Here is a 23,350-nt window from a genome sequence, read left to right as displayed (position 1 = left end):
CGGGATCGATGCCCGCATTCTCCAGGGACCTTTTCCACATCCAAGAGCAGCCCTCCAGCATACTCTGTAGCCAATCCATTGGTTTTGTCCCATTATGTCTATGACTTTACTCATTATACTCACTTTTCAAGGCTTTGTGTCATCACTCCGGGGAAGCATTGAAAGGAAAAGGCAGGGAAAGAAAAAGTAGTGTTGTCGTGTAAATAAGAATGCTAGGGGTGCTAGACCAATGGCAAAGGAAAAGCCTCATAGTGAGTTCAATGTGAGCCTTGACACTAAGCATGGAGAAAGGGACTTGTACCAATTGGTAAGGCAGAGAGATGAAGCTGGAAACAGCAGTTTAAAGTCATTAAGGGTGGAAATGGTAATGTGCTAACAAGGGAAGGAGTACTTTGAAGGGAAGATGTGGGTGGAGACCAAATAAAGGGGTGATTTGTGACACCGGGATAGCAGCAGGTGTGAAAGGCGAGCTTTACAGGACGGTGGTGAGAACTGCTCTGATGTATTGTTTTATGACTGTGGCACGGAGGAAAAGATAAGAGGCCGAGATGGAGTTGTCAGAGATGAAGATGGTAAGTTTTTTATGTTGGGACTGTCCAGGATGGAAAAAGATTAGAATTGATTATGTCAGAGGGACAGCTGGGGTCGAGCGGTTTGGAGACAAAGTTAGACCGGTAAGGCTGCGGTGGTTTGGAAATGTGCAAAGGAGGAATATAAGATATACTGGGAAAAGGGTGTAAAATATGGAGCTGCTAGGCAGGAGGAAAAGAAAACTACGGATGAGAAAGTTCATGGATCTAGTGGAGGAGGACATGAAGAGGGTTGCTGTGACAGAGGAGAATGCTAGGGGCAGGGTGAGATGGAGGCAGATGATCCACTCTGGCAACCCCCAAGAAGAACAGGCTCAAAGAAGAAGCCAGCATCACTCCAGGCTTCTACCAAAGTGTTACGCAGCCCCTCGTCGGGGATCTGGAGTAGATTTCCCTGCGTCGATACACTAGCGCTCAGCTCGCATTTTGTCCATCTAGACTACGTGTTCACAGAATAAATTCCCAATTCTGCTGGCAAAACACAGCATCAGGGAGATGAGGTGGCCGAGAGGTTAAGGCGATGGACTGCTAATCCATTGTGCTCTGCACGCGTGGGTTCGAATCCCATCCTCGTCGAGCCCTCTTTCTACTTAATGCATGTTGTGAGATTGGCTGCCAAAGTAGGCATGATGCAATTCCTCAGCTTTTCTTTGGCTCAGTACTTCCTATAGTACACCATGTGGTCTTGTTGCACAGGTCACGTTAAAGAGAATGGTCTGCTAATACAATGGCCAAAAGATACTTTGTTTCCAGAATAGTCAGTGCTCCAAATGAACGCATGTGGCTTCCTTTGGCAAATGTTTATTTGCACATCTCCTCTGAGTACCTTTCAGGTACTGTCAGGTTAACGCTGGCTTTAAACCTCATCAGTGTTTGTCCATCTGAGGTGATCGTCTCCCCTCTTACCTTCACAATACTGGCCAATGGCAGCAAAGAGTCACGCAGCAATGCCCCCAGTCCAGTCTGACATCTTTTTTCTCCAGAAGCAGCTGAAAGGTGCTTCCACAAACAGTGACACGCTCCCAGCATAATGTGTAGGGCCCAGACTAGAGTTGGTCATTAATGTCTCGTATGCACAGTGATTCTACCACAGGGTCTTGTTGTAGTTGGCATGCCCAGAAAACCATGAAGGCGAGGTGTCCTTTTTAGAGCCTCCAGAGTTAAAGGTCCATATGTCACGATGAAGCTACAGTCCCCAACCGACAAAGGGGAATTAGCTCAAATGGGAGAGCGCTCGCTTAGCATGCGAGAGGTAGCGGGATCGATACCCGCATTCTCCAGGGACCTTTTCCACATCCAAGAGCAGCCCTCCAGCATACTCTGTAGCCAATCCATTGGTTTTGTCCCATTATGTCTATGACTTTACTCATTATACTCACTTTTCAAGGCTTTGTGTCATCACTCCGGGGAAGCATTGAAAGGAAAAGGCAGGTAAAGAAAAAGTAGTGTTGTCGTGTAAATAAGAATGCTAGGGGTGCTAGACCAATGGCAAAGGAAAAGCCTCATAGTGAGTTCAATGTGAGCCTTGACACTAAGCATGGAGAAAGGGACTTGTACCAATTGGTAAGGCAGAGAGATGAAGCTGGAAACAGCAGTTTAAAGTCATTAAGGGTGGAAATGGTAATGTGCTAACAAGGGAAGGAGTACTTTGAAGGGAAGATGTGGGTGGAGACCAAAGAAAGGGGTGATTTGTGACACCGGGATAGCAGCAGGTGTGAAAGGCGAGCTTTACAGGACGGTGGTGAGAACTGCTCTGATGTATTGTTTTATGACTGTGGCACGGAGGAAAAGATAAGAGGCCGAGATGGAGTTGTCAGAGTTGAAGATGGTAAGTTTTTTATGTTGGGACTGTCCAGGATGGAAAAAGATTAGAATTGATTATGTCAGAGGGACAGCTGGGGTCGAGCGGTTTGGAGACAAAGTTAGACCGGTAAGGCTGCGGTGGTTTGGAAATGTGCAGAGGAGGAATATAAGATATACTGGGAAAAGGGTGTAAAATATGGAGCTTTTGTATTGTTGATTGTCATTTATGCTTAGAAATATTTAACCATATATGCTTAGAGCTGTATAATCGATTGTGTAGTGATAGGATGTGTGATCTTCAGTAGGCTGTAAAAGGCTTTGTGTGCATTTCAGAGCACTCTGGCATTCACCCCCACATTTTGGGAGCATGGGAGAGGTCGTACCTTGTCTTATTGTTTTATGGTAGGATAAACGTATCTATGTCTGTTTTAGGCTAAGTGCCTTTTGTTTAGATGGACCACTAGACTCCTGGCACCATCTTTGGGGAGTCACATTTCACACACACACACACACACACACACACACACACACACACACACACACACGGTATTCTTTGTTCACATGCATACCTATGTAAGATGTCATATGTTAATGAACCTATGCATATTCATGGAACCACAATAAAAGAGCAGTGTTACGGGGGAGCGGATGAGAGTAACTGGGGTCAAGCAAAGGAACGGCGCCGGTCCAGTTCTCTCCCGTGCATGAGAAACATAAAGAATGTTGCCTACTCGTGTCTTGCATGCTGTGTAATTACATTGCCTTCAACGTTCCAGCGAATAGGGTTAAGCTATAAACCTATCATTAATTGGTCCTTCGATGCCGGATCCCTGGAGTCGACGTTCACAGAGGGGAGAACGGACACGCTGAAAGATTGACGTCAGCCAGGAAGTTTCTCTAGTACAGTCCCGAGACATGAGAATTCGTCATCAGGCCAGCTGTCTGTTTTCTCTCCTCATGAATGACGATCGGCGGGATCTGAGGCTGATATTACACGCTAAGCAACACCGAGTAAGTTTCAAGTCTTTGCCACTGTGTGCGGCAAAGCACGCATCCACTGTGTGCGGTTGTGTTGAAAGTCTTTGCCACTGTGTGCGGCAAAGCACGCATCCTCTGTGTGAGGTTGCGTTGAAAGTCTTCATCACTGTGTGCGTTAAAGCGCGTGATCAGTGTTATGTAAGTCTTTGCCAATGAGTGCGGCAAAGCGCGCAGCCACTGTGTGAGACTGTGTTGAGAAAATAGGCCTAATTTTTGTTGTTTGTGAGCGAGGATATTTGTTGTGTTTGTGTTAATGACTGCGGAGCAGGCGTGGTCTGGGACACGGTTGTTGTTGTTATCATGGGTTCCTAGAATAGAATAGAATAGAATAATCCTTTAATTGTCCCACAAGGGGAAATTTGGTTGTATCAGCAGCAAAAACACACATATACAAACAGAACAGGACACAGAACAGAAGCACAATTTTTACATATTTACATCATGGACAATAGCTACCAGAGCAGAGTACTGTACAGTTATTTAAATTAGCGTACACATAGTGTGAAAACGGAGCAGGATACTGAAAGATGTTTAAATAGTTAAGAATATTTAGAATAATTAGAAAAGTGCAGATTGTTTATTGTACCTGTGCATTAAAAAGTAGACATGTAACTTCCAATAAGTTAGTGTATATATAAGCTGAGAAAAGTAATGTGCAAGTTATAACAGTAGAAGTTGTTACAGCGCTGATGTAGACATCTGTGTTTGTTGGGAGCAGTTCTGATTGTACAGTCTGACAGCTGCAGGGAGGAAGGACCTGCGGAAACGCTCCTTCATGCATCTAGGATGCAGCAGTCTGTCACTGAAGCAGCTCTGCAGTTCAGCAACATTAAGCAACCAAGAGTGCGTCTGAGCATGACAGACGTTTATGCTGGACTTCGCTCCTGGGAGCGCACAGTATTTTAAAAAAAAAAGAGTGATGGCTCCTTAGCTGCGCGGGTTCACGCGAGTACAGTCGCGCGGGTTTCACGCGGACCTGAGCCGTGCGGTTAATCGCAGGCTTATAAATGGAAGAGATTCAAATGTTTGACGGTTTCAGGAAAACAGCAGCCTCGAAGAGCGTGTGGAGAAGGCCAGCCCACATCAGTAGCATTTAAGCTATGCTCTGGTGAATGGCTTTCCCCACCCCGTGCTGACACAAAATGTTTAGATGATTCTTTAGATTGCCCTGATCAACAACAGCCTGTGCTCCTGACCATTAATTTAACCAGTTGTTAACAGTAATCTGCATTAAGCTTAAGGTTGCTCAAATTCAGTACAATGACATATGAGATGAAGTAAAATAGATAAATATTTAAACTAATGACGTGCATAGAGGCACTTGACCTGTTTGAAAGACTGTCGTCTTATTATGAGCCATTGTTGAGATATAGAGCACACCTATGAATACAAGTAATATGCTGAACCCTGTATGAAGCAGTTGAAAACTACATGATGGAGAAGCTGAATTGAATATGAAAGTGCAAGTCTTTGCCACTGTGGGCAAAGCACGCAACCACTGTGTGAGGTTGCGTTGCTGTCTCTTCTGAGCTGATGAGCAAGCTACACATTATCATATTGGGAGCTGGCTGAGAACTCATCCAAGAGAGGGAAACAAAACTATGATAATTATGATAACTGCAGTGTGCAGCGTTTCCGTGAGTTCTTTCAGATGCACAGCAGTTTTCCTGTCTCTTGACTCATGTGTGTAGAGTGTTTATAGCATCAGCATCATGTTTCTGTTTATTTGTTTTGTTGGGTTGAAAACTAACTAGATAAACTTGTGATCATACTTATGGATCACCATCATCAGCCATATGTTTTATTTATGCAGATGAAAAAGTGAGTGTGAATGTGCCTGACGTCGCAGTGTGTGTGTGCGCTGTGTAAAAGTAACTTTTAAGTCTCCAATTGTGAGAACGGTGATTCTGCAGGTCACTATAGGAAAAAAAAAGTGTAGAGTAAAGAAGAGACAAAATTTACATTGTAGATGAAAAAAAAAATAATCATAGGAAAAAGGTTTTGTGTTTATCAGCCAAGAACAACTACAATCTAATTTTCTGCTTTTAAGAAAGGAGAGTTCACAAAAGACAGAGAGAGAGTTCTGTGTGTCGGTTAAGCAGTGATGATAATAATGAAAATGTCTTAGTTTTGTCACTTTCAGATGAAAAGTAGACCTGGATCGATTTTCCACATGCAGCAGTCGGAATAAAGTTATAGTTTAACATCATTGGAAACGTTCAGGCCAAGTTTCTGGCTAACTTATTTACAGCTCCATGTGTCCCTCAACCTCACAAGCGATCTCTCACTCCTCCCTGAAGACAAGGAATGCAGCCCCAAGAGCAATAACATGGCAGATAAAGAGATTGTAGCAAAGTCCTGAGCAAAGAGTCTCAGCAAGCAGCAGCAGTGTGGACAAACAGCAGTGGAGAAGAAAAACAAACCCATCATCCTGACTGATTGATGAATGGCGCTGTGTTTCCAACAAGCTGCAACTTCACTGTGCTTGTGAAAAGGACTTTTGAGGAGAATGAGGAGACTGTTGGAGGTTGACATTTGCCACCTTTGGAGAAAATGGCAAGAAGAGACAGTGGAACACAGGACAAAGCTGAAGAAGAACTGCCGGCTATTGGACTGTTGAAGTGGGAGAGGACAACAGAGTGAGAGGAGTAGGTGAGAACACAGAGGAATGCTGTTGTTTAATGTGGGAAATCAAAATTTGGGTTAGCAAACCTGGGAAAAAGAAAACTGACTGCTTAAGTTGGAAAATTGTGAAAGAGTCTGAAACACTGCAAAAAGAAACATATACAAAATCACACACACAAGCAGAACATGCATTAACCCTACTAACACAAACAAAAGACAGCTCATGAAGATTAGACAGCATCTTGAGCATGTGAGTCTGTTTATCATCTTGTCCAAGTCACTTAGTGTGATGCAAAGACCAGTGGACTCATGGCACATTAGTTAAAAATGATCAAATAATAGCAGAGAAGTGTGTAGGAAAGGCAGCTTTAAGAACATGTCCTGCTGGAGATGCAGCTCCACAGACATATCCATTAAACCTGCCTAATAACACAAACATACATGCAATGAAAATCAGCTTCTTATCTCTCATCAGTGTTAAAATAGTGTCAATTTAACAGACACTTGTTATCAAATGCTGAATTTATCCAATGCTGACAGTTAACTCTCTAGGTTGCAGGACAGCAGTTTAACTTTTGTGACAAAAAAAACAGGATTCTGGTTTGACCAACCAGTGATCGGACAATAAATTTAGTTGTTAATATAGTAAATTGGGAGATGCTTTCTGCCTGATTGATGCAGCACAAGTAATTTACTGTATGAGGGAAATTCTATTTTTGTGATAATATTTTGAACATGCATTTCTGTTGTCCTGTCAACTTAGTGGGTTAATAGCTGATATGCAAATTAGTTTATCGTTCTTAGATTAATGAAAGGTGATTGAATTCTAGCACGAGTGAATGGGATGTGTTGGAGTTTGTTAGAGTGGAGACTCTAAAACACTGAGTTTCCTGTTGTGATGTGCGGGTGAATCCTGCACCCAGATACACAACTCTGAACACATAAGAACAAACTTCTTTTGTGAAATGCATGACAACATGTCACATGTTTTATTGATGACGGGGAAAAAGGAAAACTAAATGAAATCTGTGGCCTAAATGAGTAAAAAGTACAGATTAAATTCATAGCTAATAAGACATTAGGCTTATGTTGTATGTTGTGCGGCTGATGGTTGGTTTGAAGTTTATCTAGCTGATGATTTTTCTTTTGTTGTGAAGTTGAGCCTGCCAATTAGTATGATGGTATGATAAATCATGCTAATGGTATGATTTACCCTCCTGAGATGAGGAGCATGTGTCATGACTTAACAAGGCCTTTTTATTTTTGATACTTTCACAGTGCACTGAAAGTTTTGTTTGATGATCTCTGTTTGAAGCAGATCTGCACGATTAGAACAAAAGAGCTATACGACACGTCGTCGAGAAAATTGTTGCAAGTGAGTTTCTCCATTAAAATGGGCTCAGGAGAAAGTCACTTATCTGGGACAATTAGAAAATAGGTCCCTGCCCAAAAAGGATTAAGCGAGGTAATCCGATCAAAAAAAAATTCTTCTTTTTCTTTTTGAAATGACGTCATTTTGCTAAGAGTGGAAACTAAATGCGACGATAAGTTTCCACTACCAGCAAAGAAAGAATGAGTGCATGAATGAGTGAATAACAAATGAGTAAGAGAAATAAAACTGACTGATTGACAACAGCTGACGAAAGCTGACAAGATTTTACTGATGTAACACGACTGTGCGAAGTTAACCCCCATCTGACAAAGGTGCAGATGAATTTATGTGTGTTTCTTTTTACAAGGAGCAGGAAGATGATAACACCATCCTAGGTTGCATGACGATTTAGCCTTTTAAATGCCACTTTCTGTGTCTTTGCATCTACCAGGGGTGTTATTCACTACCTTGTGTTGCTCACAGAGGTAACTGTGAGAAAGTGTGTGTACACCTCCGCAGCGCTAACATTTCTACAGCATTACAGTTCTTCATGTGATTTGATCATGTGATTTATACCAGGATAGCTGGTTGATGCTTTTCTACTACAGGATTTCTGGGTTTATGTGTGAAGAAAACTGTGTTTACAGGTTATGAGTTGGTGATGCTGTTACACTGTGATTGTTGGGGAAATGTGAAGGTTACTTTGACGATGTGAATAACATGTGAGAAATTTCCTGTGTTGAAACTAGTGTCACTTCTTTCCACAGCTATGGCAGGCTAACTTTATGGTCTTTTTACATCACCACTGGACCCTGTCAACTTGTGCCTGACCACCAGGATTATCCATGTGTGTTGCTAATGTTTGTTTTTCTAAGAGTACATGCAGAGGATTCAGCGGAGACGGACAAGTAACATGAGAAAGCAAATAAGAGATGCAGTGTTTGTGGAATAGTTTAGTATGGGGCTCATTAGCTGGCCACTATTGAGCTCCTAGTGATAGCTAAGTGGAGTGACTTTGCTTAAGGGAAGTCACCGATTACATTAATGTTAACTGAGTACATGGGCTGATCCATGTCTGAGGCAAATTATGGCAATAATTGCAGTTTACTGATTTGAGAAAACCTGCACATGATACTTGTCCTGTTGATGCTGAATGCTTTATTACTCTTATTATACAATTTTTTATAAGTGTGAAGGTTGATTTTACTTCTAGATCTTGTTTTCCAGGCCATGATGGTGTGTATGCAGGCTCCTGGCGGAGCCGGGTTTTAAGCAAACCTAATATGCAAAACACACTAACATCTTTTATTGCAGGGTTATAGGTCCGGGGTGGTGCTGCTCCAGAGGGGGAGACACCCTGATGTTGCCTGGGACATGATCTAGCTAACTTTTTTCTTTCAGACAGGAATCTAGGTTTGATGAGTTGACTCATGGGAGTGTCCATGCGTAAAGAGGAGGGGTCCAGAATTACAGAGTTACATGAAACTATGTTTTCTATGTTTTCTAAACTATGTTTTTATGATTTTTGTGTGATTAACGGTTCATTTACAGGTATTAAACCTATGCAAGTGGTGCATCTATGTTTAGATGAGGCTTTGATGGTCCATAGATGGAGCTCACTGAACTAAAGAATGTGGTTTGATGATGATTGACATGCTTTCCAAATAGAGGTTTTTCCTTCTAGCAAGGAAATACAGGAGCAGCAGTCAGAGAATTGCTGAAAGGAATCTCCTGAGAAATCTTCTGAGGCCCAGTGAGAAGCAAGAACCATTCCAGGCATGGCTGACAGCCCAGGCAGTGGTTGAGGTCAAAGGTCGAGCTGTTTGGGGCTCATCATGAGATCAGACTTTGGAGCCACAGCAAGGACCACGAAGCTGCGTTGGAATGAGAGCTGTGCCAAGGGGTTTTTCCAGAGGCCAACAGAGGAGATTGTGGACGACATACGGGCACCTGAAGGATGAGGGGAGCGTGCCAAGGTCCAAACGTGACAACGCAGGCGGAGTCCAAGGATGGCATCATGATTCTGTGAAAAGCACAGGAACCAGAAGCTATGGTGGTGATGACAGCAGTTTCCTATGAACATCACCTAATGTTGTGTCACTATACTGTGCATACGATGGCACACTGAAGACTGCTGGGATCATAACAGCAGTAAGATAACTGGATCCAGCATCCTTTCCACAGAGGGTTTTCCTGCAGAGAATGGACAATGGAGGAGTCATAAATATTCTCCACAGGACAGAGGCCTGAAGTGAGGTGATGGGGGTTGGCAGAGGCCATAAAACTCGAGTGCTGACGAGGTCTGCAGCTTTCAAGATAGCTGAGACCCATGTTGACAAACGACAAAACCAACTGGTATGTTTGAATGTCTATTCTACATACATTTGGACTCTGGTCCTATGGACAGTGATGGAAACAACTGGAAGAGACATTTATGACGCCCTGCAGAACTTAAACCACTCTGCAGAGAGACGTGTGATTTACATGTCTTGCAGAGGAGCACCACCAAGCTGGAGTGTTTTTTGAAAATGTTAATTTTTCATTTTAACCATTAAAAATTCATTTGTTTCCTTGTAGGATGCAGTTTACCACTGAATGAGCTCAATGAGAAATTGGATAACTGCTAATACATTTGTCAAACTGTGTATGTTTACAGTAATTTAGAGTGATTGACATATGCTAAGTGTAAAAATGGTTGCATTGACACTGTCAGACATGAGGTATTCATAACTGGGTAATTTCCTAGCATAATTGTCAAAAGGGGGGAAATGTTAGGTTTTTGTATTGTTGATTGTCATTTATGCTTAGAAATATTTAACCATATATGCTTAGAGGTGTATAATCGATTGGGTAGTGATAGGATGTGTGATCTTCAGTAGGCTGTAAAAGGCTTTGTGTGCATTTCAGAGCACTCTGGCATTCACCCCCACATTTTGGGAGCATGGGAGAGGTCGTACCTTGTCTTATTGTTTTATGGTAGGATAAACTTATCTATGTCTGTTTTAGGCTAAGTACCTTTTGTTTAGATGGACCACTAGACTCCTGGCACCATCTTTGGGGAGTCACATTTCACACACACACACACACACACACACACACACACACACACACACACACGGTATTCTTTGTTCACATGCATACCTATGTAAGATGTCATATGTTAATGAGCCTATGCATATTCTTGGAACCACAATAAAAGAGCAGTGTTACGGGGGAGCGGATGAGAGCAACTGGGGTCAAGCGAAGGATATGGAGCTGCTAGGCAGGAGGAAAAGAAAACTATGGATAAGAAAGTTCATGGATCTAGTGGAGGAGGACATGAAGAGGGTTGCTGTGACAGAGGAGAATGCTAGGGGCAGGGTGAGATGGAGGCAGATGATCCACTCTGGCAACCCCCAAGAAGAACAGGCTCAAAGAAGAAGCCAGCATCACTCCAGGCTTCTACCAAAGTGTTACGCAGCCCCTCGTCGGGGATCTGGAGTAGATTTCCCTGCGTCGATACACTAGCGCTCAGCTCGCATTTTGTCCATCTAGACTACGTGTTCACAGAATAAATTCCCAATTCTGCTGGCAAAACACAGCGTCAGGGAGATGAGGTGGCCGAGAGGTTAAGGCGATGGACTGCTAATCCATTGTGCTCTGCACGCGTGGGTTCGAATCCCATCCTCGTCGAGCCCTCTTTCTACTTAATGCATGTTGTGAGATTGGCTGCCAAAGTAGGCATGATGCAATGCCTCAGCTCTTCTTTGGCTCAGTACTTCCTATAGTACACCATGTGGTCTTGTTACACAGGTCACGTTAAAGAGAATGGTCTGCTAATACAATGGCCAAAAGATACTTTGTTTCCAGAATAGTCAGTGCTCCAAATGAACGCATGTGGCTTCCTTTGGCAAATGTTTATTTGCACGTCTCCTCTGAGTACCTTTCAGGTACTGTCAGGTTAACGCTGGCTTTAAACCTCATCAGTGTTTGTCCATCTGAGGTGATTGTCTCCCCTCTTACCTTCACAATACTGGCCAATGGCAGCAAAGAGTCACGCAGCAATGCCCCCAGTCCAGTCTGACATCTTTTTTCTCCAGAAGCAGCTGAAAGGTGCTTCCACAAACAGTGACACGCTCCCAGCATAATGTGTAGGGCCCAGACTAGAGTTGGTCATTAATGTCTCGTATGCACAGTGATTCTACCACAGGGTCTTGTTGTAGTTGGCATGCCCAGAAAACCATGAAGGCGAGGTGTCCTTTTTAGAGCCTCCAGAGTTAAAGGTCCATATGTCACGATGAAGCTACAATCCCCAACCGACAAAGGGGAATTAGCTCAAATGGGAGAGCGCTCGCTTCGCATGCGAGAGGTAGCTGGATCGATGCCCGCATTCTCCAGGGACCCTTTGCACATCGACGAGCAGCCCTCCAGTATACTCTGTAGCCAATCCATTGTTTTTGTCCCATTATGTCTATGACTTTACTCATTATACTCACTTTTCAAGGCTTTGTGTCATCACTCCAGGGAAGCATTCAAAGGAAATGGCAAGAAAAGAAAAAGTAGTGTTGTCGTGTAAATAAGAATGCTAGGGGTGCTAGCCCGGATGATCTGATATCGTCGTGTTGGTGTTGTTCCCAGATCATCATGAAAATGTTTTTCCAGGTTCAACATTGCACGTGACCAATCACATTGTCGTGACGTTATTCTTTTGCGCGCCAAGCCATTCGTGCATTTATGAAATTCCAGTGTTGCAAGGACAATATCAATTCTGCTTACCGTTTGTTAAAGAGTTAGGGTTAGGTTCAGGGTCTGTTGATCGGCGGACAGAGGCGGTTTCTCGCAGCTTAAGTACAGTTTTTTGTTTTACGGCGGTTTTTCCCAAAGTCGCAAAAGTATGATGTCATAACATCCTGATTGGCCACTTGCAATGTTGATCCTGGAACAACATTTAGTACGATGATCTGCGAACAACACCAACACGATGATATCAGATCGTGCTGCTAGACCAATGGCAAAGGGAAATCCCTTTAGCAGTTGTTCCCAAACTTTTTTTTGGTAGGCCCCCCTTTGTTATACAAGAAAATCTTCGGCATCTTGTGAGAAACTGCTCTTATTTTCCTCAGTACTCCCTATAGTTTACCATGTGGTCTTGTTGCTCAGGTTATGTTAAAGAGATTGGTCTGCTAATACAATAGCAGAAAGATACTCTGTTTCCAGAATCGTCAGTGCTCAAAACGAATGCATGTTGCTTCCTTTGGCAAACATTTATTTGCACGTCAGCAAGGTTGTTCTTTTAAAGATGTGAGCAACAGGTTAATGCTGGCTTTAAACCTCATCAATGTGTTGGATTGGGAGGTGTCTTTCTGCAGCCCCGATTGTTTGTGCACTGTTTGTTGCAATATTCGTGGCCCTTGTAGAATTCCCCATTTCCCTTCCACAGAGAGAAACCACTCACGCACCTTCCGGCTTCTGACTTCTCCACAGTCAGGACAAATGACTGGAGGACAGGACTGTAGATTCCCTGTCTCGTCTTTGACATCAACATTATGTGCAGTGACTCCCATGTAATTAGAATTTCTAACCAAAGTCCAGTGATCCCCAGTAAGTGCCACAAAGTCCACTCTCTGTAATGCATCTGATGCTTGTTATTTGCATTACATTGCTTGTCTTTCAGTGTCATAATGCTGTTGAATTTTACTTGAAATAGTTTTTTGGTATGGCAATTGGAAAGCTTGATCATCTCACACTAACTGTTGCACATTTTCTAACCCCCTATCTTCTTTCACTCATATTGGTTCACAGTCCAGAGCAATCCATTTTGCGGGTGAATTTGTAAGGTATTCCAATGACTTACTAATTTTGGTCCAGTAACCAGTCATTTCATTAAGTTTGGCCTGCCTAAACCTTTTGTTGGTACTCGAACTGCTAGTGCTAACAGCTCCTACAGTTTCTGTGCTGGCTGCAATATGGTTTGCATTTAGACGGTACCGTGAGTTTGAAGTGCTTTGTTGGTATACAAACTCCTTTTTGCACACTGTGCAAAAAACACGCTTTTATCAAGGCATCCGTCAGGCAGTCTTTTGAAATGAAATTTCGCTCTGATCAGTCCTAGCAATGCACTTTCTTCTGATTCTTCCATTTTTGTAGCTGTGTGCATCAGTGTAATTGGTATACCAGGAAATCATGCATTGACAGAAGTTTCCCCCTGCTTGGAATGCAAAGTGTGATTAAATGCGTAAAAAATTTAACGCATTAGTTTTTTCAAATTAAGTAATCACAATTAACACATTAAATTCCATGCCCTAGTTTTGTGCCCTTTAAAAAATGTCATGTTTCTGTAATTGTGAAGTTCAGAGGGCTCAAAAATGCTGTTAACTTAAAAAAAACACCAAATTTCAACTGAGTCCTACCTGAAGGCCAGCAAGTCTACACAGTAAAACAGATTATTTTACCACAAGTTAATTAAATATGCTAAAACTATTGCAGAAAAAGAGCCAGGTGGTCAGGTGAGATGGAGTGATGGAAAGGTCATCTTCTTTTACTCAGCTTGGAAACCAATCAGATTTGTTTGATTGTGAATGATTAGCTGACTAGTTGTCAGTGTTGTACATGAGTAAAAAGATCTCTTTATTCGGCAGAGCTGAGTGCAGCGCTGCCAGTATTGTCTCCATGAGGAGCGATTTGTCTGTGGACAGTTGAGTCAACTCCGTGGAGACAGAAAGGTGATGTTCATGTTTAGTTAAGGGATAAAAATGGTTAAGTACGAGCAAAAAAGAACCTAATATGAAAGTGGGTGTGTTAACATGCACTTCTGAACCCTAAAAACTATGGAGGACCACAAGAGCCACGCGCATCGAAATAAAAATTTCTGTGCTTTAATAATGAATTGTAGAATAAATTCTGCAATTGTAAATTCATTTTTGAATTCCAATTTAATAAACTGCATTTCAAAATCCTTTTTCCATTTGCACTTTAATAAACTCCATTTTAAAATCCTTTTTTCAGTTGCACTTTAATAAACTGCAGTTCAAAATCCTTTTTCCACTTGCAATTTAATAAACTGCAGTTCAAAATCCTTTTTCCACCTGCAATTTAATAAACTGCAGTTCAAAATCCTTTTTCCACCTGCAATTTAATAAACTGCAGTTCAAAATCCATTTCCCTTTCCTGTTCGCTCCGGGATTAGGTGCTGGATTAGCTCTTTGATTAACAACTTGCTGGAGGCTATTCAAATTAGCCACACCGTGGGATGTAAGGAGCTCTCTGATTGGTTGGTCAGACACAGGCTGTCTGCCAGCCTGGATTTTTCTAGCTCATAGCTTCTCCCTGCTAAGAAGCGTGTGTGCTTGTACAAAGGCCGTTCAGCCTCGGGATTTACACTCGGCTCGACACGGATATGTGAAGAATGAAGGGACCCTGCAGCGAAACGGAGAGCCAACCTCTGACTGAGTACTTGTTTACGCAGTCTGACCACCTGTTGAAGGTAATGTGCTAACGTGGCTAACGCTAGCATCACCACACGTAGCTCCGTTATTTTAAGGACATCTTAGTTTATGAAAGTTTTACGTCGCAGCTGTACGAGCTAGCTACGTGTTTTGTAAGCTGCTGTGCTCTTCACAAATAAAGCTGGAAGCAGCTCAGACTGTTAGAACCAGCACTGAGGCCTGTTACATTTATACAGTGTTAGAGCAATGGCTGCAACCTACAGCCTTTAAACTAGCGATTACAATGCTGACAGTAAACTCGTCAGTCCAGATGTTACCACATTACTTTGTAATACTTGGAGTTAAAACAACTGAGACAGGCTGATTAAAATAACAGCTGTCAGTTCTCTCATTCCTTATATCAAGACTGGAGATCACACTACTGATTTCAGTTCATTTAATATGTGAGTGCACAGATTCATTCTCAGCTGGACATAAATGATGATCAAAGGTTGTATATATGATGAATTCATCAAATCCCAGCCTCTAACACAGTGCGCTGAATCTTAGCTTTGAATGTCCAGTATATTCTAATCAGTGCAATGTAAGCATTCACTGAACCTATAGTATCTACACCTGTGTGGCAAATGTATGGTAAAGACACAGATAATGAAATTTAATTATTAATACAATATACATCATGAAAAATGAAAGCTGAAATTGATTCAGTTTAGTACTTTTCTCTGTATGCTCTGTGATTATAAAGGCCTTAAATTCTGTGATATATACTGTAAATGATTTTCACAGAGGTCTTAAAGTAGTTAAATCACTGCTGATAGTCTGGTTGTTTATATTTTCACGTTTTTGTGTCTGTAGGGCTGTTTGATGACGATTTGGACTCCTCTGGGAGATGAGGACACACCCACATCTGTTCCATACTGCAGCCATTGATGGTGTTACAGCTCTGAGGCAGCTTTGGGCCATCAGACGCACACACTGGAAAACCAGCACCTGGACTTCATGCAGGAGAGACGGCCTCAGTGATTTAGGTTCATAAGCAAGTTCAAACATTTCTGGCCTCTTATCACTTAGGTTTTTTAATCTCAAAAGTGAATGCATTTAAAGCAGGAACTGCACACCTAGCTGTCAGAAGTTTGGCAGCATGAGTAAAGTTTTGTAGGGCCATTGTTAAAAATTCCACAAGCACCACACCACATTTGTCATATATAGTTCATTTTGTACAGGACATTTTTGAAATTATAAACTATATATTCTAGTTGTCCACTTGTCAGTAATTTTTGAGTAAATGGATGTCACTGATAAATCAGTGGTGATTCACCTGCAAATGTTTTTAACAAACTTTGTTTTTTGTAGAATTAATCAGCAGCTGTGGAGAGATGCATTTGAATATCTTCTGGTTCCACTTTTCCTAACCTGGAAGCTGAGGATGGCTGATTTCTGACAGGGACACACACCTCAGCGCTTATCATGGGTGTTACATCCTCTGTGCCGCGATTCCAGAGAAAACGAGAGAGTAACGACCACTCATTAAGACCAGCCAGAAATCTGTCCCTTTCTGGCAGCTGTAAAAAAACTTCAAATAAGAAAGTTTGCATTCTTAGAACAATGCTGGGTCATGTGTGATGTGTCATCATATGAGGATATTACATTTTGACTTAATTCTGCTCAATTAAGTGTTTTGATCGTTGATCCAGTATAGCAGCACAATACAAAGCTGCTATACTGGAAGTTAAAACCTATTGTCCTCACGAGCACAGCATCTAACAACTCTACTTAAAAAAACTGAATGACTTTAACTGGACACAATGGTTTCCAGTGGGAGATACATTCATCACTCATCCGTGACGCTGGAGAAGTCACCTGGATGAGTGATAAAACAATTTCCCATGGAAAATCCAGAGGAACTAAACTTTGTTGTTTCTCTGGGCTCAATTTCAGCTCTAGGAGCATCTCTCAGAAGAAAACATTTTGCCAATAATCAGATAAAAAGATTGTTGAACCAGGTGGTATTCTCTGGGGTTTAAGACCAAAACTGAACTCAGTGAAATGACATTAGACTGGAATTCATAAGATGAATAGAAATACTGCTGAAGCTGAATGATATATATATATATGTGTGTGTGTGTGAGTGAGAGAGAGAGAGAGAGATCTTTGTTTTCTCCAATTCACCAGGTCTGTAAAGTTCAGTATGACTGTGGTACATGATACAAAAGAATAAATACAGAAGAATAACAACTTTATGTGAATAACTTTACTCTTCTTAAAAATAACTCATAAAACAAGTAAAAGTACAAATGTGTACAAGTTAGAGACTTCCTCAGTAAGTTTACACTCTTTTGGAGTGATTTTAATGGTGTGTTAAAGAAGAAAGAGATTAGAGGTAAAGTAGAGGATCCAGAGTCCATCATCACTGAGGCCGTCTCTCCTGCATGAAGTCCAGGTGCTGGTTTTCCAGTGTGCGCGTCTGATGGCCCAAAGCTGACTCAGAGCTGTAACACCATCAATGGCTGCAGTATGGAACAGATGTGGGTTTGTCCTCGTCTCCCAGAGGAGTTCATATCGTCATTAAATAGCCCTATAGACACAAAAACGTGAAAATATAAACAACCAGACTATCAGCAGTGATTTAACTACTTTAAGACCTCTGTGAAAATCATTTACAGTATATATCACAGAATTTAAGGCCTTTATAATCACAGAGCATACAGAGAAAAGTACTAAACTCAATTTAAATCAATTTCAGCTTTCATTTTTCATGATGTATATTGTATTAATAATTAAATTTCATTATCTGTGTCTTTACCACACATTTGCCACACAGGTGTGGATACTGTAGGTTCAGTGAATGCTTACATTGCACTGATTAGAATATACTGGACATTCAAAGCTAAGATTCAGCGCACTTTGTTAGAGGCTGGGATTTGATGAATTCATCATATATACAACCTTTGATCATCATTTATGTCCAGTTGAGAATGAATCTGTGCACTCACATATTAAATGAACTGAAATCAGTAGTGTGATCTCCAGTCTTGATATAAGGAATGAGAGAACTGACAGCTGTTATTTTAATCAGCCTGTCTCAGTTGTTTTAACTCTAAGTATCACAAAGTAATGTGGTAACATCTGGACTGACGAGTTTACTGTCAGCATTTTAATCGCTAGTTTAAAGGCTGTAGGTTGCAGCCATTGCTCTAACACTGTATAAATGTAACAGGCCTCAGTGCTGGTTCTAACAGTCTGAGCTGCTTCCAGCTTTATTTGTGAAGAGCACAGCAGCTTACAAAACACGTAGCTAGCTCGTACAGCTGCGACGTAAAACTTTCATAAACTAAGATGTCCTTAAAATAACGGAGCTACGTGCGGTGATGCTAGCATTAGCCATGTTAGCACGTTACCTTCAACAGGTGGTCAGACTGCGAAAACAGGCACTCAGTCAGAGGTTGCGCTCTCCGTTTTGCTGCAGGGTCCCTTCATTCTTCACATATCCGTGTAGCCGAGAGTAAATCCCGAGGCTGAACGGCCTTTGTACAAGCACACACGCTTCTTAGCAGGGCGAAGCTATGAGCTAGAAAAATCCAGGCTGGCAGACAGCCTGTGTCTGACCAACCAATCAGAGAGCTCCTTACATCCCACGGTGTGGCTAATTTGAATAGCCTCCAGCAAGTTGTTAATCGAAGAGCTAATCCAGCAGCTAATCCAGCACCCTAATCCAGCACCCTAATCCCGGAGCGAACAGGAAAGGGAAATGGATTTTGAACTGCAGTTTATTAAAGTGCAAGTGGAAAAAGGATTTTGAAATGCAGTTTATTAAATTGCAAGTGAAAAAAGGATTTTGAACTGCAGTTTATTAAAGTGCAAGTGGAAAAAGGATTTTGAAATGCAGTTTATTAAATTGCAAGTGGAAAAAGGATTTTGAACTGCAGTTTATTAAAGTGCAAATGGAAAAAGGATTTTGAACTGCAGTTTATTAAAGTGCAAGTGGAAAAAGGATTTTGAAATGCAGTTTATTAAATTGCAAGTGGAAAAAGGATTTTGAACTGCAGTTTATTAAAGTGCAAATGGAAAAAGGATTTTGAACTGCAGTTTATTAAATTGCAAGTGGAAAAAGGATTTTGAAATGCAGTTTATTAAAGTGCAAATGGAAAAAGGATTTTTAACTGCAGTCTATTAAATTGCAATTGGAAAAAGGATTTTGAAATGCAGTTTATTAAATTGGAATTCAAAAATGAATTTACAATTGCAGAATTTATTCTACAATTCATTATTAAAGCACAGAAATTTTTATTTCGATGCGCGTGGCTCTTGTGGTCCTCCATAAAAAACATCACCTAGAGGTTTTTTTTTTAAAGTATCCTACTATCCTAAGTGTCCTAGTGAGTGGATGCAAAGGTTATATGGGCGTAAGATGATCTCTCCTTTCAGTTTCCGGTTCAGTGTCTCACTTAGAAGCTCTCTCATGACAGGACTTGACTCTTTCGTCAGCTTATATTCTTGACATTGGTTTTGAACCTTTTTTTTCAATGGAGGATACCTTCTGCATGTTTTATCTGTCAGTTCTAAAGTTTTACTTATTAGGGTATAGTAAATAATGAGTATTGTATGTGTGATTTGTACGCTGTGTGTTTTGCTTACAGCATATTTCAAGTGTGAAATCTGGGGCACAGCTTATGTTTGCTGTACAGGTGAATGATTCTCTGTTTTTCCCCTGTAGCGTTTGTATTAAATGTGTAAATTAAGTTTGTAAGCAGCTTCTCTCTAAAGGTCATGTTAAATAACTCAACCTTTCCTCTTAGCTTATAGAAGAGTCCATGGGTCCCAGCTCTGACTCCATGAAATGTGATCGATCCAGAATGGAACCGCCCATCTTTAGACATCAGAAATCAAAATTGTGAGTGTAAAGTTTGTACTTGTTTGCCTGGCCGATCTCTGTATATTTTAAGTAGGTACTAATGGAAAAGGGGCTTTAGTTCACAGAAAGGTGTTGCACATCCCAGCTGTGTCTCCATTAAGAGTGATCGATCCAAGATGTATTCTCTCCACTTTAAAGATGAGAAATCAAAATGGTAAGTGTAAAGTTTGTACTTGAGAACATGTCCGTTCTTTCATGTGTCGGACAGATGTTTTTTCTAATACCAGGAACCATGGGTGCATAAAGAAGTCTAAACCACAATCACTGACCAAAGTGCTGCACAACTAAACGAATAAAGCAATAAAACAACATAACAGAGAAAACAAATTATTTTTAAAAAGTGTCAGTCAGGTTTAAATGTCAAAGAGTAAAAATTAGTTTTCAAATGAGTTTTAATGATGGTGATTGTTGGTGTGGTTCTAATTTGAAGGGTCAGATTGGTCCACAGCTACAGCAAAGTTATGATCGGAGTGTGCATACTTAAAAGATCAGAAAGGTGAGAGGTGCTAATCCATTTAGTGACCTAAAAACAAACAATAAGCAGCTACGTCAACCAAAGTAAACAGACAAACAGGCTTAAAGTGGTCAATAACAACAGAGCAGGGAGAGTGATTTGAGACCTGACACCAGCAACCTTATCAACAAAAAACTCTTATCAAATGTTTAGATATAGCTCGGGGTACTAGTGATGGGATTTCCGGCTCTTTTTAGAGAACCGTCTCTTTCAGTTCGGCTCACTGAAAAGAGCCGGCTCTTTCGGTTCCGAACCGGCTCCTCAGGTTTTTTTTGTTGCTTTAATTAATTTATTATTAACAATAATATAAAATTATGCACAAAAGGAATTACTAATGTAAAAAAGTGGTTTTATTTATATATGTGTATATATAAATATATGCGGTGGCCCCTAGAGACAAAACACGTACAAACTCCAAAGCACATTTCTACCATGAACTTAACTTCCAAAACAGAGCTACCTAGATCACTTAAATTACACAATTGAAAGCATATGTGTATTGTTTGTGTATTTATACACAAGCACTCATATATATTCAAATAATTTAAAAAAATTTCATTTACCTGTTACTACCACACATCAAATCCGGTCACTGGTACTTCCTGGCTTGTGCAGCCACTAGGTAACAAAAGCTCAACACTGCGCCTAGCATCCTGGAGCACTTCTGTTGTGTTTTGTACGTGTTTTGGAGTTTTCACGTGCTTCGGAGATTTTACGTGTTTTGGAGTTTTTACGTGTTTTGGAGTTTGTACGCGCTTTGGAGTTTTTACGTGTTTTGGAGTTTTTTATGGGCTCAAAATGTGGTCATAAATATTTTGTACTTGTAAATCAGGATTTGTATGTGTAAAAAGAATTTGTGTGTGTGTAAAAAAGATTTGTATGTGTAAAAAAGATTTGTGTGTGCGTAAAAAAGATTTGTATGTGTAAAAAAGATTTGTGTGTGTGTAAAAAAGATTTGTATGTGTAAAAAGAATTTGTGTGTGCGTAAAAAAGATTAGTATGTGTAAAAAGAATTTGTGTGTGTGTAAAAAAGATTTGTATGTGTAAAAAAGATTTGTGTGTGGACTTAGCCAAAAAAAACCCTGCAAGTTACAAGTACGCATTTTGACCCTATTTTTCTTCCTTTCATCTGATTGGTCAATGTCATGTCAATCACAAATGTAACAATCCAATCAGAGAACAGATGGGTTTGGCTGTCGGAGGGGCGCTTTTTTTGAACTGCAGGTCTTTGAAGGGAATAAATGCCCTTTTACATGCCAACCCAGCGTTTCCCTTCATCACCACAAAGGAAAACAGTCTGTGGTCGTCTGAGTTTGGTGATTTTTGTGTCACAGGTCTACGTGCTTAATACAGGGACTTCCACAGCCTTTTCAACAGCGCTGCGGACCGCGGGGTGGGCAGTGTTTTGGAAATGACAGTCTTCATTACAAAGCTTTCTTCGTTATGAATTAGCATACAGGTTTTTATTGAACATTTGAAGAACTAGCAAAAAAAACTAAACTCTTGTAGAGGACATAAAGTCAGAGATAGAAATGACAAGGAGCAGGTGCATCTAGTACAGGTAGAGCTGCTGCAAAAACCCACAGAGCTCAGCAGCCAGCGCAACAAATTCTGGATCCTTTGCTTTTAGTTAGCATTAGTAGCACATCCTGCTTCCGATGTGAAAGGACTTTTATGCTGCGCACTGTGACTCACAGCAATGGTCCCGGGTCAGCCCTGACTTTGTGTTAAACTAATCCTAAAGTAATGATGGTATTTCTAACCACTGACATACCACAACTTTATCCTTTCAACAGCTGCTGAAAGTTAGCGGACCTAGCTGCTATCGGATATTTATATAGAGATCCTCCAGCTTCAAACTGTATTACCCTTCAAGGACCTGCAGTTCAAAAAAGCGCCCCTCCGACAGGCAAACCCATCTGTTCTCTGATTGGATTGTTACATTTGTGATTGACATGACATTGACCAATCAGATGAAAGGAAGAAAAATAGGGTCAAAATGCGTACTTGTAACTTGCAGGGGTTTTTTGGCTAAGTCCACACACAAATATTTTTTACGCACACACAAATCTTTTTTACGCACACACAAATCTTTTTTACACATACAAATCTTTTTTACGCACACACAAATTCTTTTTACACATACAAATCTTTTTTACACATACAAATCTTTTTTACACATACAAATCTTTTTTACGCACACACAAATTCTTTTTACACATACAAATCTTTTTTACGCACACACAAATTCTTTTTACACATACAAATCCTGATTTACAAGTACAAAATATTTATGACCACATTTTGAGCCCATAGTTTTTACGTGTTTTGGAGTTTGTACGTGCTTCGGAGTTTTTACGTGTTTTGGAGTTTTTACGTGTTTTGGAGTTTGTACGTGCTTCGGAGTTTTTACGTGTTTTGGAGTTTGTACGTGCTTCAAGGTTTGTACGTGCTTCAAAGTTTGTACGTGTTTTGAAGTTTGCACGTGTTTTGGAGTTTGTACATGCTTTGTCTGTAGGGGCCACCGTAAATATACTTTTATTTATTCTCTCCACATAAAATGTAATAAATAAATCATATAATACAAAAACCAACTATTCACATTTCAACTTTTAACTATTTAAATTTTCAGCTTTTTTCTTTTACAAATTTAAAGTGAAACAACACAAAACACTGCAAACCACAACACAATTAAATATAAATTAAAATATGAAAACAAAAAGAAGATGCACATTCTCTGTCATATGGGCCTGCATGAATAAACTTTCTGAATCCTTTATCATCTGCAACTGAAAATAGTTGTGGATGATTACTATACCTTTCTAATGTGACGTTGTTGTCCCTGGCTGTTCGTGTGCTACTGAGTGTAACTACTGCCCCTCCCCCCTCTGCCCAGCGCAAAGCACAAGGCTCGCGTGCGGAGTGAAGCGGAAAAAAGTGCGAGAGAGAGGGTGAGAGAAAGAAAAAAAAAAACCACGGCTCGCGATAAGGAGCCGGCTCGCGTCGTTCACGTCAAAGACCCGGCTCTAAGAGCCGTTTCGTTCGCGAACGACACATCACTACTGGGTACAC

General features: G+C 40.9%; 1 long non-coding RNA gene and 3 other non-coding genes across 4 annotated transcripts; all 4 read left to right on the top strand.

Annotated features, from left to right (window-relative positions):
• Positions 1-1,084: 1,084 nt before the first annotated feature.
• On the top strand, positions 1,085-1,166 carry trnas-gcu (transfer RNA serine (anticodon GCU)). Its single transcript has one exon. It is a non-coding gene; the product is annotated as a tRNA-Ser (tRNA).
• A 631-nt stretch (positions 1,167-1,797) lies between these two features.
• trnaa-agc (transfer RNA alanine (anticodon AGC)) lies at positions 1,798-1,870 on the top strand. The gene has a single exon. It is a non-coding gene; the product is annotated as a tRNA-Ala (tRNA).
• A 9,148-nt stretch (positions 1,871-11,018) lies between these two features.
• Positions 11,019-11,100, top strand: trnas-gcu (transfer RNA serine (anticodon GCU)). The gene has a single exon. It is a non-coding gene; the product is annotated as a tRNA-Ser (tRNA).
• Positions 11,101-14,645: 3,545 nt separating this feature from the next.
• On the top strand, positions 14,646-16,512 carry LOC134616867 (uncharacterized). Its single transcript, XR_010091483.1, has 3 exons — positions 14,646-14,890; positions 15,708-15,880; positions 16,206-16,512. It is a non-coding gene; the product is annotated as an uncharacterized LOC134616867 (long non-coding RNA).
• The last annotated feature ends 6,838 nt before the right edge of the window (positions 16,513-23,350 follow it).

This window comes from Pelmatolapia mariae, linkage group LG3_W (assembly GCF_036321145.2).
Source record: "Pelmatolapia mariae isolate MD_Pm_ZW linkage group LG3_W, Pm_UMD_F_2, whole genome shotgun sequence".
Classification (NCBI taxonomy): Eukaryota; Metazoa; Chordata; class Actinopteri; order Cichliformes; family Cichlidae; genus Pelmatolapia; species Pelmatolapia mariae.
This window is presented reverse-complemented; position numbering and strand designations above follow the sequence as displayed.